Source organism: Pyrgilauda ruficollis, unplaced genomic scaffold (assembly GCF_017590135.1).
Source record: "Pyrgilauda ruficollis isolate IOZ18807 unplaced genomic scaffold, ASM1759013v1 scaffold5, whole genome shotgun sequence".
NCBI lineage: Eukaryota > Metazoa > Chordata > Aves > Passeriformes > Passeridae > Pyrgilauda > Pyrgilauda ruficollis.
Window position 1 is genome coordinate 2,223,828 of NW_024526599.1, and position 17,401 is coordinate 2,241,228.

Sequence of the window (17,401 nt, forward strand, 5' to 3'; positions counted from 1 at the left end):
AGCTACATAAAGCTTTATATTCCATCTGGGAAGCTCATCAGCCATCCACAGAAATGAAGCTATTTAAAGTAACAGTAAATAGAGATGTGAACATTTGGAATTTGGAAAGCTGAATCCACTGGAAATAAGTTATTTTTCAAAGTCCTTTTCAATATGGCTTTTGCCAATAATACAGTGAATCTGGGACATATCTAATTATTCTATAAAAATCCTTTATGTTCAGTCTACCAAACATGTAGGAAAACAGAAGGACCAAAAAAGAGAGGAGGAAGGAAAATTTATAGCAAATCAATATAGAAATCAGCTGTATTTTATCAGGATGTGACAGTGTTAATTTTCTTATTCCTTGTGCCTTAGATGTATGCGCATGCTTGCTTAGAAATGCTTCCTTGCTGTAAAATGCTTAACAATGAAGTATTTAGAAAACCAGTTAGGAAGAGGAAATTCCTTTAATCAGTTTGGAACGTAACAGTTCACTTATGTTTTAATTGGGATATATTGGGAAAATGCCCTTCACATTACAGTTGTCCTTTTGAGCCACAGGTTTACTTTGACTTCTGCAGTAAATTCTACAGGTGACAATGGAAAGGGCTTGGTATGGCTCCTAGAGGAACTGAAATAAGGAAAAAAAATGAGGAAAATCAAAAGAAAAATTCAAAATGTGGTATGGACTTACTGCTCTGACTTTCCTATGAGTCTGTTTTTCCTGATGTGATACGAAACCTAGGTTTTACCATGTATGGATGAAGAGCTTAACTTCTCTTACTCTTGAATGACTCTGGTGGGTCATCAAAGAAATCTCTGACTTACATTTACCTAAAAGCAAACCAAAAGACTAACTGGGACCTGTAAATTTCCAAAGGAGCTTTTTACTGGAAAGGGAGACAAATGGTGTGAGTGCAACACAATACCCTGGGGAAAGCTGAAGTGGGTAATCCTGCTCGGGGGAAAAGTGGAGTAGCCCAAAGGTTGAGGTTGTCATCCCAGGTAGAACACTGAAACAGAGCAGTTGAAAATAAGACAAAAGGATCTGTAGTCTGCACTGGCATGTTTTAATCTAAACACCTCAAATCAGCTTCTTTCTTGCTTGCTTGCTTTCTTGCTTTCTTGCTTTCTTCTTGCTTTGTTGCTTTCTTTGCCTGCCTTAATTTGTAAAGAAGTTGGCAGCTTCTTAAAGGTTTCATTGAAATTAAGCTCTTGAACAGCTCTAAAAATGTGACCCAGAAAGGTCACCTCCATTGACATTGTAAGCACAGCAAAATAGCTGAGATATCCTACTGCAACTTTTGTGAAGGGTTCAAACCTTGAGACTGAATAGTTAATTCTGTATGAAATTATGTAAAATAATATAACTTTTTTGATGAGGTACTATTTGATAAGGATATTTTTATTCATTTTATGTTTAAGGTAATTTGATTGAATGTACTCATTGAGATAGGATTTTTAAATTGTCATTTTGCATTTCAGGTTACCTCCTGAAAGTAATAAATGAATGAATGATCTTTGCTTCAAATACAGATGTTTATCCTAGAATAAGGGCTAGATCTTACCAGTTCAGCCCAAATCAGAGACAATGACAGCCTTCTGAGTGTGATTCTGGCCCTGGTAACAAAAAAAAAAAAAAAAATTACAACCCAAGAGAGAACTACACCTGTGCTTGTCAATAAGCAGTTTCTTCAGAGAAGTTAGACAAGCATGTGACACAGACACTACTGCATATAATTTCTAATTTCCTGAGAACCAGTTTACTTTTGACCACCAGCAGGGTTTCTTTGTTTTTCATTAGGACATGGCTAAAGCTTTCTGTGTAACCATATCCAGATTGCTAATGAAAAAATATTGTCTGGAGTCACACATGTAATCTGCAGACTGTGGGTATAATGAGGGTAGGGAGCAATGTATCAACCTGTGCGTGTACTGAGTGGCTTTGTTACCACACCACTGCCTCAAATGAGTCTGCATTGTGCTGCTTATTTTGACAGATGTGTGTGAAAATCTGCCTCTAGGTGGAGTCTCCATCGACCAGTTCTTTCACAGACTTTGGGCCCTTTCATCTTTCCTTCCTTTTCTTTTTGTTTTTGACTTAGTGCCGTATCCTCACTAGTGAAAATTAAATTGAATTCTAATTAACCTAATAGAAATAGCATAGATTTTTATATTCTGGGAAATGTAATGCATTGGAACAAAACTGCTTAATTTTTCACATTACCCTTCACAGTACCCAATGAGCAAATGATGCTCATTGTGTACTATAATATTTTTTGGTGAGAACTGGCAGATTTCCTGAGACAGTTCTGTGCAGTAAAAGCTCTATGATAAGGCAGACTGGGCTGGGCTGGGGATAGTAACAAATCTGTCATTGCTTGTACAGCCACAAAAGCACAGATTCCTTCACAACTACAAAACCAGTGTGGTGCAAACAAAGGACAGATGCTTCTTGAAACCAGAATAAACCTGATTCTGATGATCTGGGCCCCTCTGAACTCACTCTCCATTTTTCCATCCAATGCCAACAAGGCTGTAGTTGTTGTAAGATACACCATGTGCTTCTAGGGTGCTATCCTGTCTTCTTATTTGCCCTCTGCTCTCCCATGCATTTCAGCCAAAGTTTTATCTACAAATGCCTCCTTCCAGATCAGACCTCACCTCGTTCTTATGGTGGTGTAAAGTTGATGCCCGGGGCACAGGGGGAGAAGAAGCAGAAGAGGGAAGCAATTATTCTCTCCATACGTAGACGCTTCCTCCTTCTCTTCCACCCCTTAGAAGCACAGGAAGTTCATCCTCAAACCATATGGTACCTAGAGATATGCTGTCTTGGGGGAATGCCAAGGGCCCAGCAGCACCCTCAGGGGCCAAGGGGGTCCTTTGCCTCACCTCCTCTCCCCAAGTTTCCATGGCGTGCTTTCCTTCACAAGTTCCCTTATCACACTTCTGCCAGTGCATCTCCTCCTGGCCTGCAACACCTGTGCTGCATTACAGTGCAGAAAACAATACCCACACTGAGACAGGCAAACTGTATTTCATTTGTCAGCCTTGCTCAACTCCAGAAAAGCCACTGGAATTAATCCACTATGCAGCCTTTCATAGCCTGTTACTGAGAGGCTGGATGAAGGTACTGGGGGCACTGCAGGAAGGGTCAAGGCCTTTGGATCAAAGTTTGAGTGCATTAAGTTGTGCTCGAAGTAACCAGCAGTAATTATTTTGTTCCTGTGATGTGCTTGTTTCTCTCTCTGAGCTCTCCATTGGCAGTGATGTAATCAAAGTCACTTGGCGTGGAGTTGGGGAACACACAATGGTTTGTCTGCTTTGGCATTTGTGATCCACTTTGTTAGCAGGACCTGCTTATAATTTGAAATATATTATTTCCTTCAAAGTGGCATAGTTTTGAAAAATAGCATGTGATACACTAATAAATTATTCAGCCTTCTGAACTGGCTACATGAAAAGCACATTTTTCCATCTGCATCTGGCTAGGCATTTGCAACTGTTTCTCTTGGATCTGTACCGCAGCCCACTTAGCCCTGGTTTTGTGACCTCCAGAAGGGATTAATGCAATATGTTGTGCAGGGGCCTGCTAGTGAAGGTCACCTGGAAGTGCAGGCTAGTGCGACATGTGGCTACCCACCTGCTTGGTGCTTTGGCTGCAGGAACATGCTATCCCATGTCTCCAAACTCCACTTTCCAGTTAAGTGCTACAGGGCTCAGTGCTGCTGGGTTTGCTGGGGCTATTTCTTATGGGATGAGTAGTAAGAGACTGCCTACAATTATATCTACAGCTACTGTTAATGCAATGCCACTTACAAAAGTCAGAACTTGAGACCAGACCACCGCTTCTTGTGGAGGAAAAGGAGAACCTGCTGTGAGTGCTGCCAGTAAGGAGGTCCTTTGTCATTCCTGTTGAAATTACACAAGAGTTTGGTACTACTCAGCCATTAACAAAAACTCATCCTTTGTGCTTTGATTCACTTTCAACAAATCAGTTTGGATTAGACACTATTTTTGTTGAGTTCCGCTGCAGGACTCCAGTCTGAACCCAAGATATCCTTAGAAGAGGACATCTGGTGTTAGTCCAGATGGTGTTAGTCCAGGGCAACTGAAACCTCAGCAGCAGCCTAAGACTCCTTTTTACTTTCTCTTCTGTCTGGGAAATAGCGTTGTGTAATCTGCTCTGAGATAGGAAGACTTACGGGGAAGATGGCTTTTTTAGGATCTTATTAATTAATTGTTTTCATTGTGTTACCTGCTTTCTGCACTGGGAGGTATATTTCATCAATCAAACAAGAAGCATTTGTATGTGCAATGACTACTGGAGCAGTTTGCAACAAGCTGCAGAAAGCCAAAATGATCTCTGTACCTTAAGCATATTGATTTTCACAGGCAGTGTACTCCGTTGTTAGGCACTGGATAAACAATGATGATACAGACTGAAAATAGAGCTACACAAACATTTTATTTTTGTGACAAAAGCTGTTCAGTGTGCCAGAAACATAATCATGATCATATTCAGCTAAAAAATATCAGGATTTAAATGCCCTGGGCCTTAATTTTGATGAAAGACTTTTGCATACCACCAAAAAGAGAAATAATCAGTATTGCCTAGGGTCTGGCATCAATCAGGCTCAAAATTATTTCTTTGCCAAGGAAAATACATCTTCCATATCTTGGGCTAGGCTGGATGTCTGATGTGTTGGTACTAGAAGAAAACAAAAATTGGGCATGTTTAGACTAAGATGAGACGTTTGAGTTCTACATGACAAGGAAAAGGTGCATATTATTGTTAACTCTGAGAAGTCAGATTTGAATCCTCATTAAATGTAAAATAAAAATAACGTTGAGAAAGAAAGATTTGCCAGAATATGCCTTCCTATTATTTTAATGTGTGATTTAGTAGAAGAAGGAGTGTTAAGACAGGCCATGAATGAATATGATGTACTGCACTTTGGCTAGACAAATCAGGCACAGATTTAAATGGAGAAAGGTGGGGGAATGAGTTATTGCTTTTTTCCCACCATGTGTATCACCGCAGTGGGGGAAATGCAGACAGCACAACCAAGATCATGCCTTTACCTCCCAGCTCAGACAACTGGTCCTCAGCTCCCCTCCTTCTGTCCCAGCACCACATTGTCTCTTGCTTCAGCCCACATCCACAGTATGGAAAGACTTTGTCACTCCCATAAGAGCACCCACACTTCCAAAAAACCTTCCAGAAAGTCATAATTACCCAGCTGCCATTAGTACTACTGTCTTTCCCAGGTTACAAGACTGCCTGTGCATGGTGTGATACACAGGATCTCACACATAGGCAGAGAACACCTTGAGCTACTTGGCCCTGTGTTCTTCTGGACTTTCCTGCTACTCCTCCTGCCTTGCCTCCACCCCTGCACAAAACACAGCATCCTGAAAAGGTCTTAGCCTGGCTCACACAGACACAAGGAGCATACATTTGGCATAGAAGTGGCTGAATTCAGTGAGACTCAGGAGTGAAGAAAACTCATGGGATCAAGGCTAAGAAATGGTCTTTCCACTCAGAAGTTGTTATTGTCCCAATAATTTTGGTGGTTGGGGAACACAACTTTTTGTTGTCTTCCGAGTGATGAAGCTTGCGTTGCCCATACCACATAACTCAGCCCCTGCTTGTGTGTCAACAGATAGCCAAAGGATGATATTTCACAGCTCTGCAGTAGCTGGGCTAACCTTCTGCAAGGCTCTTAACCTTGAGCTAATAAGTTTTACTCCTTCAAGGGGTAAAACATTTAACTGCAGCTGTTTACTATTTACACAAAGGGACTGACATGGGGGCCTTCCCGTCATGCAGTTTGGCCCATATGAAGTCTGTTCAAAAAGAAAGGAGAACAAATATGCAGATTTTATTACATTTGCAACTTACAGAGGGCAGACTGTCCTCAGCTGTGTCACTTCTGAGCTCTTTCTTGAGCTTTGCTCATAGTTAGAGACAATATTAATTCTTTCAGTCATTTTCCATTTGCTGTTCAACACCAAACCATGAAAAATGAGCACTGACGTAATGATTGATCATGGAGCTGGGGGTTGAAAGTGAACACTAGAACTGTTGGGCTGTATATGAAAAGGGTTTGGGTTTTTTTTTTTCTTTTTTTTTTAGATGATAATATATTGTTTGTGAATGGGTTATTTATTAGAGCCATGTGTAGCCTAAAAGGTTTGTAAAGATGATTACTAAAGCATATCCATATGTGGAATGTGTGTGCATATTTGTAAACTTGGCAATTCCTCCAGAATTTCTTTTTTAATGTTTATAGAAAAAGGGTCTCTTAAATTGTGTAGGGTCATTCTTTTTCTTAATAGTAGACAACATATTTTCAAAACTATTGTGCTTTGCATAATTTTTTATTTAGTTCTTACATCACACGTTTATGTACTGTTGTATGCTTCTAAAATAATGAATTATCCAAATATTTGATAGTCTGGCATCAATCTTAGCATAAAATTTCTTCTTTGCCAGCATATTGTACTCTCCAAACACTGTATTAGATCAGATACAGACTTCTTAAGGCATCTCTGTTGGAAGGTAACAAAAATTGGGCATGACTAAACTACTGTTTAGTAGATCTGGAGTGCTTTATCACAATGGAAATTGTTATGGTTTTTGTTAAATTTTGGAATCCTGGAGTATCAGATTTTTCTTAAAGAAACATTTGGCCAGATCACACTCCTGTGAGTTTTGTAAATAGAAACTTTGGAGTCTCAAGCAACAAAAAAACTGGTTTCCTGATCTTAATCAGTGGGTCTAAATGCAGAGCTGTTCCACTACTGTAAGCAGAGGAGTTCAGCTATAGCCCTGGTGGGGCTGAGAGCAGGACTTTTTCTGTCATATGTTCCAAGACACCCCAAATGGTAACAGGAATAGGTTCTGTTGGGTCTGACAGCATTAAATCAGGCTTTTACAAGATCTAAGCGTTGTACAAAGGAGACCGTCCTGCCGAGCGCCTCAGAGGCAGGCTGCTATCTATTAATCTCATTTTAAAGGAAATGAGGAAAGCAGCACAGACAGGTGCTCCCTAGCAAGGCATCACAAACATAAAAGGAAATCCATGAGCTGATACTGCAGAGAGGAAATGGGCTTGTAACTCAACATTGACAATACACAACCAGTGGAGACAAACCCAGGTATTTCTGCATGCAGCTAAATTCAGGCGCAGGGCTTTGCTGAGGCTCCGCAGCCCGGGGAGTTTGCCATCATCTGCAATAATCTCCCTTCATGGCTTTTGGAGCTGTGCAAATGCCCTCAGCTTCTCTCTCCGAGGTGCCCAGAGCAGTACTGTGTTGTCACTCTGTGGATTGTCCTGTGAAGTCCATGTCTTGAACACCTTTGTGAATATTTTCCAGTACCTGTATAAATTTCAAAGAAAAGAAATAGGTAAAAGCAACTGGGAAAAGAGATCCTTTCCATGTAGTTGATAGTTTATATTTCAGGAAATAGGAATGTGATTAAATTATGCATTTATTTAAGTGTCTTGTTTTAACAAGGCATAAATATTGATTTACAATATTCATAAATGAAGGCATGGATCATTTAAATGCATTTTCAGGTTGCCAGAATGCCTTGCTGGTTTGGACTGGACTTAAGAAAGATCAAAAAGTCGTGTCACAAAACCAGCAAATATATAGAATACAAGTTTACTTGAGAAAAAGATCTAGTAAACAGAGCAGTCTGAAACTAAATGAGAAACTTAAAAGGGATTTGGGAAGTCAAGCACTGGAAGCTATGATTTGCTTCTCATGTTAAAAATAGCATCTCCTTCACATCTCTTTAGGATCAGGCTTATTTCAAACAATTCTAGTTTATGGAGACAATTCTATGGAAAAAATATTTAATATATTAATTTTCCTCTAGGCAGACATTTCAGCTGCAATAATAAACTGCACCTAAATTTCATGAATTAATTAATTTCACATCACAGCTATGGTTTATGCCCATAAAAAGTTTTGTGTTGTAGCCCAATGTGGGAAAACATTTAAATATCCTGAAAGCATTTAATTCCTAAAATATGCAATAAATGTACTTGAAAAAGGTATACAGTGTGTTGTCAGTGATGCTGTAATTTATCTTCAGCTAACTAATATTTGGAGGAGCAATTTAAGTGTATAAATAGTTGTAGATTTTTTTAACTGCAGGTTATGAAAATATATAACTAGCTTCTTATTCTTCAGCTTTGTCATAAATAGACTCCAATTTTGTACCAACTATTTTATGGAGGGAGTTTGGAGGGGGTTGCAGTAACTGTGTGTGTGATTGATGCCAGTTTAAAAGTCTTCAGAGCTGGCTTGTTTCATTTTTGTCAAAGATCAGCAATGGTTACACAAGGTTTAAACCATTACTGAGTATTTAAAAATTTCTTACCAGATGTCTGTATGATTGTGTTTTCTAGTCTAATATTTAACTGGGCATCAAAGCAGGCTTTAGGATTTTTTGTGTTCACAGAAATGAAAGTCAAATCCTTACTAAATTCATTAAATTAAATCCTTGATACATCCCATTGCTTGGTGTATTGCTCTCAAGGAAAATTTATTATTCTGTTTCAGTCTTAGATTCTTTCATTTACTTCCATAACTTTTTGTTTCATGATTGTCTAGGGCTTCTTTAAATTCTTTGGATTCTTTAGGATCATTAGTATTAAATCATTGCAGGTTGTCATCTGTACACTGTGATGTGAACTTGCACAAGACATATTGGTGGCTACTGTACTGTAACACTTGATGAACTGCTCCTTCCCCTGGGCTTTTGTACCTTCTGTCTGAACTTTTTTTACTGCCTGTTAAATTATGACAGTCCCATTAGTGCCTAACAAATGTCTTTGTTCTCCTGGAGTTGTCACTGTTTGTTGGTCTTCTCCCCGCTGCTTGTTACATAGTTTCCAATTTTGCCAGATGTAGTAGTTTGCCAATTTTTCATCTCAGATGCAGCTCTGGCTTGACTCTAGTTAAATGCAGCACCAAAAGTTCTCCAGCATTATGTCAAGGTATTTTCCCACCTCTCCTACGCTGTTTATGGAGTGCCTATTTTTCCTCTTGCCTAGATGGTCTTGTACACTAGGGGAGGAGTGTAACAGAGATTACTTTAGAAATGTTTTCACAAATCCTGTTAGTCATCCATTCAGCTTTACCATTGTTACCAGTATGAACTCTAATCACTGTATCCATTTCTCCCTTACATACCACTCCTTCAGTATACATGTATGATTTATTTTATTAGCTTTGCTGACAGTTAAAGGTTTCTGGCATTTGAGAAAGTAAGTGTTGGCATTCCCAGTCCTGTGATTGTCAGCTACAGATAAGTATTCCCCTGCAGATACTCAGGGAGAGTTGTGTTACTTCCTACCTGAGCTGATAGGGTTGCAAATATATATGCAATATAAATACAGGTTTTGAAAGCACCAGTGAGCAATTCCTTCCTTTTTTCATTTCAAATTATATGTGAGAATGTCTGTGCCATTACCAGTAATTATTGCACAACAAATACCAGACTTTTTTTAGACTGTAGTGGTATAATATAGAGTAAGAAAGACCATTGGGTAGTGTTATAATCTAAGACTGCTTGCTAAAGCATCTTAGTCACATTTTTCAGAACAATGTGACCTCAGGATAAGGTGGCCTTTTGGTATCTACTGTCTTACTGGTAGGCTGCCTATCTTCTTGCTGTGTCACTTGGCAATCCTTTTGTACAGAACTGCATCTTCAGCAGAGTAACAAACACCAAGAGCAATGAAATCCAAAACACATGAGATACAAAGTTTTTTCCAGTGAATTGTTTTAGTGTCTGTGATCTGTATTGCATGTCTGAACCAAAGTCATGTGTTCACACTTTTGCCCTTATACACAACTGATGAGGATAGATCACTGCAGAAGCTAAAAAGGTAGCAATTTTTAATTCCTGGTTACTACAATGTGATTATTTGCTCTTGCTGGTTTCTAGTCAGTGTAGGACTGACTATTATTGGTGAGTATTAGTGGTACTCTAGGCTGAGTATTAGTGGTGTAATTTTAGAGCCACTGGAGTGCTGGGGACAAGAGGGAGTGAGAGGAAAAAGGAATCACGTTGCATCTTTATGGATTGACTCTTTGGCAGTTGTCATCCAAGTAAACACTGAGTGTAAACTATTTAAGCTGCACCACACCTTTCTAGGCACCCTCATTTCATGGGCAACACTCATTTCATTTAATTGAATGATAAACAAATTAATCAAATGGATAAATTGGACATGTCACCAGCCTTCCTGAGAGCAAAATGTTATTGACCCACTTACTTTCATTCACATACTCCAGTGCTAGTCGAAATATCTCCACTTTCCTAGCAAAAATTATCAAATCCTAGATAAGAGAAAGAGTGTATCAGGCCCAAGCACAGCTCATATATTTGTTCAAATGCTGGAGGGAAAACTGGAGAATACCTGAATGACTGTTTTATTACTGAACAGAACTCTTTGTCTAACCCGTCAGCTACCTGGCTGGAAATCTCTCATCTTGACACAATAACGAGAGAACCAGTTTTATAAATGAATGTTCAGATGCTGGAAAAAAGCAAGTCCCAACTCATATGCTCCAAATGTCACCTTTCTGTTTAATAAGGTGTAATTTAGATGCCAGTTCAGTGGAGGTTTCACCCTTGCTTTTTCACTTCCAGGTAAGCATGTCAGTGGGTTGAGATGTACATGCCCTGCAGCTGTGGCAGTCTTCCCTGATGACAAGCATAAAAAGGATTAATGACAAACACTTTTTTTAAAAATATTCCTTCCCTTGGTTGGTTAATTTTCCACTCAAAGTTCTCATTTATTCATTTGACTCACTCAGACACTGCAGTAAGGTTTAACATTACATAAGACATAAAACTCCCTCCTCTGGGAAGTGTGATAATGCAGCTCTCACTGTTGCAACAACACTGCCCCAAGTTACATTTCCCCAGGCTCTGTCCCTTCATTTTTAGGAAGTCAGACAACAAATCTGCAAATATTTTCTCCAAAGCCTGATGAGCCTTCTGCATGTGTCAGCTGTCTGTCAGGTTGCTCCATTCAAGTCTGTAGGATTTGTAGTCTTCTCCAGAAAAATGATCTCACTTGTTTTGTCTGAGGTGCCTTTTACACCCATGGCTGGAAAAGGTGTGCATGTGCAATCCCTGTGATTTTAAATATCAGAAAAGAGAGGTGTTGGATGTGGGCCCAGCTTCAGAAAAAACAGCTCTTCAGTAATTTGTGATTGCAATGCTTGTGAAGGTTTGACAGCTCTGCAGCTAGAGACCAGGCTGTGGCTACTACAGAGGTGAGTGATGCAAGAACCCTCCATCACTGAATGGTGCCTCCACACAATGGAAGTGCCCAGGTACCTTGAAATTGGGCACTCTCAAGGCATCAATTCTCTATCAGCAAAATGAGTGGAGGTATAGAGGGACTAAGAAAAATGTGGGAGAAGCTAATGAAGAACGTAGGGTCAGTTTCTGTGCTACCAAATGAAACAGGTCAAGAAGGAGGAGACAGTAACAGCAGCCTGAGTCAGTGGCTGGAGTCCAAACAACAAAGAGGCACAAGGTGAAGGTGACAAGGAAGGGATACTGGCAGATATTGTGCCAAGAAAGGACCAAAAGGTCAGCATGGACAGAGGGGAGAGACACAAGCCATGTAGGAAAGAGAAGGGTGGTTTCTTGGAGAGGAGAGGGAATCCCATCCCAAAGAGAATGACCGACTCTTGGTGACAGAAGCACTTTTCCTGAGGGATGAGTTGATCAATTAGGTATCTTTACTGCAGCTTTTCTAGAGATGGATGAAGCACTAGCTCAAGGTAAATCAATTGCTGACAGAATCTGTGCCCTTCCTTAGATGTCGGCAGACACAGCTGTGCCTCAATAGGGAAGGGAACTTTGTCAGAATTTGAATTAAGCCAGTGGCCACCTGTTTCTCTGCCTGAGGGTTTTTTTTTGTTTCAAATATGGCCCTTATTCAGTTTTATTCCCAAACTTGATTAAATGCTCTTCCATTGGCCTTCTGGTTATCTTGGACACTACATACCTCAATTTGTACATCTTTAAAGTAAGCCTAAAATAACTCATCTAAGGAAGTCCTATCCACTAATATGTGGGAGCTGTGAACTTAGAAGAGGGAAAACATATTTTAATTAGATTTAAGTTACCTTTGTAAAAATCAAAGCATTCTTGTAATACATTTCCTTTCCATTTGAAATCCTTTTTCATAAGTGCTGCATACAATTCATTAGATGTGAGTTGTCACTCATCTACCTTATTCTGGGGTTTTTTTCTTTATTTGACTGCAGAACAATTTAAATAGAATCCAGAAAATACCAAACATTTGTCTGATCTGTCTCTGATATTGAACAGCCACATTACAGGCGTCGTGCCTATCCAGCCAGGAGATGTCTATAATGATGACAGGGTCTGACTTTTTGAAAAACAAGGTTAGCTTATCTAACACTAAAAATCTCTGGCTCTTACACCCAAAATTGAGAAGGACACCGAGTGTCTGAGCATATGCTCCAAATCAGCTGTCAGTAAATGACCGAGCAAATGCATGGAACAACTTAGACATTCTTCACACTTTGCAAATGCAGGCACTTTCTCTTATATTCAGGTTTTTCCTTTACACTCATTTTCAGATGGAAACCTCTCCAAAAGCCAGGTAACATGGTGCACAATGGGAAAGCAGCACTGAAAGTGATTGATTGCAAAAACTGGAAGATGTATTGTGTAATCATATGCCGGGAGAAGGAGCAGGCAACATGACTTGGTTTCCATTTCAAATAAATAGACAGTGGAACAATCAAGTAACTGCCAAAGTAAATTAATTCAGCATGGTTGGAACACCAGCACATCGCTGCCTCAGAGAAGGTTGCTGTCACAAGTTACAGCATCAGCAGTGAAAGACACAGATTTTCTGTTTTATTTTTCACTTTCTGAGCCACACTCTGCTCTCTGTTAGTCTAACTGACATCTGGAGGAACACCGCAGAGTTCACTCAAATTAGTCAGAGTTTAAATTATTGTAAAACAGATCAGATTCCTGCCCACTGTCCTTGAACCCCTGAGATATGCAAAATGTTTCTCGTGGGGATTTATACACTGATTTAACTGTTCCCAACAACTTTATGAGCTTTAAGGGAGAAAGAAAAAAAAATCTTTTACCTATGAAAAAGTGATAGAAATAAAGAAGAATTAGTAGCTCTCCATGGAAATTGCAAGAGGTCCCAAGGCCATATCAAAGCACATTATTTAAATTCTTTTGGCTTTCACCCACAGAGTTGAACTTCTCTTCCAACATGTCCAAGTCTGCATTTGATCTTGTAATTTGAGATATGCTAAGGTAGAGGTTATCATACTCCTTTGCTTTGAAATCTGTCACAGAGCTTCTTGTAAAAGGCTTTGATTTTGTATAAGCTGAATATAAAATCACAACATGCACAACATGCTTGACTTGCACCAAACACTGTCTTTACAAACTTCAACAGTGTTGTGCAGGTGTGAGCAAGGATTTACCAACACACAATGCTTTACCAATACACAGCTTGTGTCAGAAGGACAGAGCACTCAAACGGTATCACAGCCTAATACCTGACATGCTTTATGTGAAAGCAGGACACTCCTTCATTAGCTGAAGGTCACAGATTATAATAATGCTTGGCACTTACAATCCTGGAGGCGTTGTACTCCATCTAATTAAAATTGGCAGATATGTCGGCTTTTATGCATAGGGAAAATAAAGTCGAGATTTCCCTAAAGGCAGAGATAGAAGAGGAAAGAATTCATAGGCACAGAATCCTAATTCTGTTTCAGTTCCTTGGTACCCTGTTCTTCCTCAGATTCCTGACCAAGCTTTCTAATAATAAGGGGAAAATTGAATTTAATTTAAAAAAAAAACATTGAGGAATAAGTACTAAATCTATCATCTATGCTAAACCAGGGCACAATATTTTGAATAGCAAAGAGCTTTTTCAGGAGTATGAGTAGAAAAGAAAACATAGCACCCACTGGTGTTAAAATTCACAGGCCTATTACAAGCCAAAAGTTATAGCTTGTTTTTTTTTAATACTACACACATACCTTCTTTCCCAGAGCAAAATCTTGGAGTATCAGCAGAAGCATTAAAGAATATTCACCCTCCTGCATTTGTGAAATGTAACATATTGATCTTATACAGACTTTGCATGTCAATGCATTTATTAAGCTGGACACCATAGCATTACTCTTTAGCTTATATTAAGTATGGAAGTAGAAGAGAAACCCAGATCTGACCAATTCAATTTTTATATGTTTTATTCTTTTGTCTACGAAGTTTTTCTAATAGATGCATACTTCATGATGAAATACCCAATTATTCAGAAATCACAGTTGCATGAAGCTCACTTCAGCTGGGAGTACAGCTATCTGTCATTCTTCATGCTGGTACTACATGATGTGAGAGGTCTCCACAAAAGTCATTTCCCTTGGTGCTCTCCATGCTCATTTGAGGTTGGCTGTCACTGGTGTTTGGAGCAGCAATGGTCATATCCCTGAGCTGCCAACTGAAGAGACACATCTCCTTTGCTCAGAAAATTCCATGACATCTACAAAGGTGTCCTGGTTTAGGGCAAATTTACGAGAAATTTTCCTAGGACAAAAGGTAAAAAAGCAGAGACAGACTCAGCTCAATCTGGCAGAATGACACTACTGATCTTCAGCAGATCCACTTGCAGGAGTAGGAGCAACGCCCAAGGATTCTCCACCTTCAGGATGCAACCTGGCAGTGTTAATCCATGCAGAATGTGATTCTGAACTTGGTTTAACTAACAATGTATGTTAAGGCCTACATACCTTATTAATTAATAAAGAGAGGCTGTAAAGTGCAACGTACATGCAGTTGACTGGCTGTAGCTTGCAGCTCACAGAATCTATTCACAGAATCCATAGAATCTGTGTGGCAACAGTGCTAACTAGAAATGTTTAAAAAATCACGTGTATTTTAGTGTGTCTTCTCCACTCTTAAAACTGAACACAAGAACAATTATTTTAAAGGACTTTCTCCATCTCATTCCACACTGGCTTAGAGAGTGTCTCAACACTTAATAAATGCTGTGGACTTTTCAAACCATACTTTGCACTCTTAAAACATTGTGCAAGCATTGTCTAGTGACATCTGAAATATATGGAGAGATCCAAGTTTATTAAAGTGCATTATATATGCCTCTTACCCTTATTCAGTGGCTATAATTTCAATCCTTCTGGAGATAAGGAACACACAGAGCAGGCTGCTATCCTCACATAGTTGTTGTGTTGCTACCAATTCATTATTTTGTTCAAACTAGAATAATCAAGAAGGTCATAATAAAAGTAACAACTGTGGACAAAATTAATTGTATCAAATGATTATTTTTTCAAGAAAGCGGAATGTTCATTCACAGTGTCTTGTATCTTCTTGTTTTTAAAACAGAGGTAATACTCTGGAATAACTTTTCTCAATAGGCCACATGTGCTTAAGAAAATAGCAAAAATTAGAGTGTGGAAAGTTGAGAAGTTTTCTTCCTCAAAGCAGTAGGTAGAAAATACTTCATGTAAGAATGTGGAAGATATTTTTTCAAGTTGAATAAGCAGGGCTAGTTATTTATACTGAAAAATTCCAAAGATTAAGCTTCTGCTCTTTAATGTCTCAGCCCTAAAATGTATGTGATATATGTGTTCAGTTTGTTCCTTTTTACGTTTGCCCTTTATGTGCAGCATCCATTGATAGCCATTTAGAAAGCACTTGAGTGCCATGTGTTTTAGCAAAGCTAACAAGAGAGAGGTTTTAGATATAAGGGCTAGTGTTTAAAACAACCTTGTGAAATTGCTGGTTCCTATGTACTGTCAGGAACCAACCCGGGGTGGGAGGGGAGCAGGGAAGCTTCAGAGGAAGTCTCAAAGAAATGAGCCGTAGCCAATGCTGTCATCAATGCCAGTGAGAGTCAGACTGGCAGTTTAGTCAGGGTTTAGCTAGTGTCTGGAATTTGAACACCCCTGAACACAAATCCTTAATGCCAGGGAGCTCTGTAGCTGACTGGCACTTGAGCCAGACATACTGACATGGAGTGGTTATCCTGCTGCAGATGACATGTCCAACCTTTGGAGAAAGCAAGGGCTCAGATGGACGTAGAAATGACAACTATCTGCTTGTTTCATCCTGTCACATGAGATAGCCAGAATCACATTTATCCTTCTCTAACAGTGGATTCAGATAAATACAACAGATATTATATATCAGTGATTATATAACAGTGATTCAGTAAAATAACAGATATTATTTTTTTCTCCATCGTACTCCTGCAAGGAGTCATCCTTGTTGCTGAACGAGGCAGGAGATGTTGCGAAAGTATTCAGTGCTGTAGAGAGATGTTTAAAATGTAAGCCACCAGGTTTAATGAGGGGACAGGCCTTTTCCAGCAGCCACCAGGTCACTGAAACTTTTTATTTACCTTGTCTCGCTTCGTCTTGCAAGACAACTTTTATGGCAAAGGTTGCGTGCACATTTGACCCATTGCAGTGATTTGATTGTGGTGTTCATGGAGGCTGAGTATGCTTGAAATGCCTGAAAGTGTATTTATCTTCTGTGTTATTACCCAAACTGGTCAGCCAAAGTCATGAAATTGAGGTTGGCGTTCAGTGAGGCTTGCCAGAGCCTTTTTCAGCTGCTGAGGAGTAGAGTTCCAGGGGGATTGATGGGAATTGGTGAGTCTTGATGTGTTCTCTGCATCAGATCCACCTCCCTTTCAGGATAAGTATTGCATCATTACTGATACAGCTTTCAGAAATTTAGAATATATTTGCACCCTTTTTTTTTAGGCTGAACTACAATAGCCTTAGTCTGAAACATTTCAATGGTATGATAAGCTGCCAAGAACTGGTGGCCTAGGGCATGAACTTGGACTATTAACCCATAGTTAACAGTCCCATTAGTTCCCAAGAAAGTTCCCAACACTGTCCAACAGATCAGTGTTGCTTAATTGCTTTGTAGTAAACTGACAGGAAGTTTCTTTCAAGCATGTTACTTTCCAAACTGTGTCCTTTCAGAAATCTTACTCACATTATTCTTTAGATTTTTGACCTCCCATTCATCCTTCTCCTGCCATACAACAGATGAACTTCAGTCTAGCATGAATGATGTCACCTGTTCATCTAGCAGGAGTCTTCATCAGCATTGCTCTTAGTTGTTCTGCCTTGAAAATACCATGTTTAAATAGAAATGAGAAAAATACCTTTATTCTTATTTCTCTGTGAAGCACAATTTATTTGGAGGATAAGCCTAGACCTATTATGTTAATCATAAATCAATTATATTTATCCTAAACCTGGAAAGCATGAAAATACCTTCTTTCCTTATTGTAAAATCCAGTAGGATATTCACAGTAATTATGGC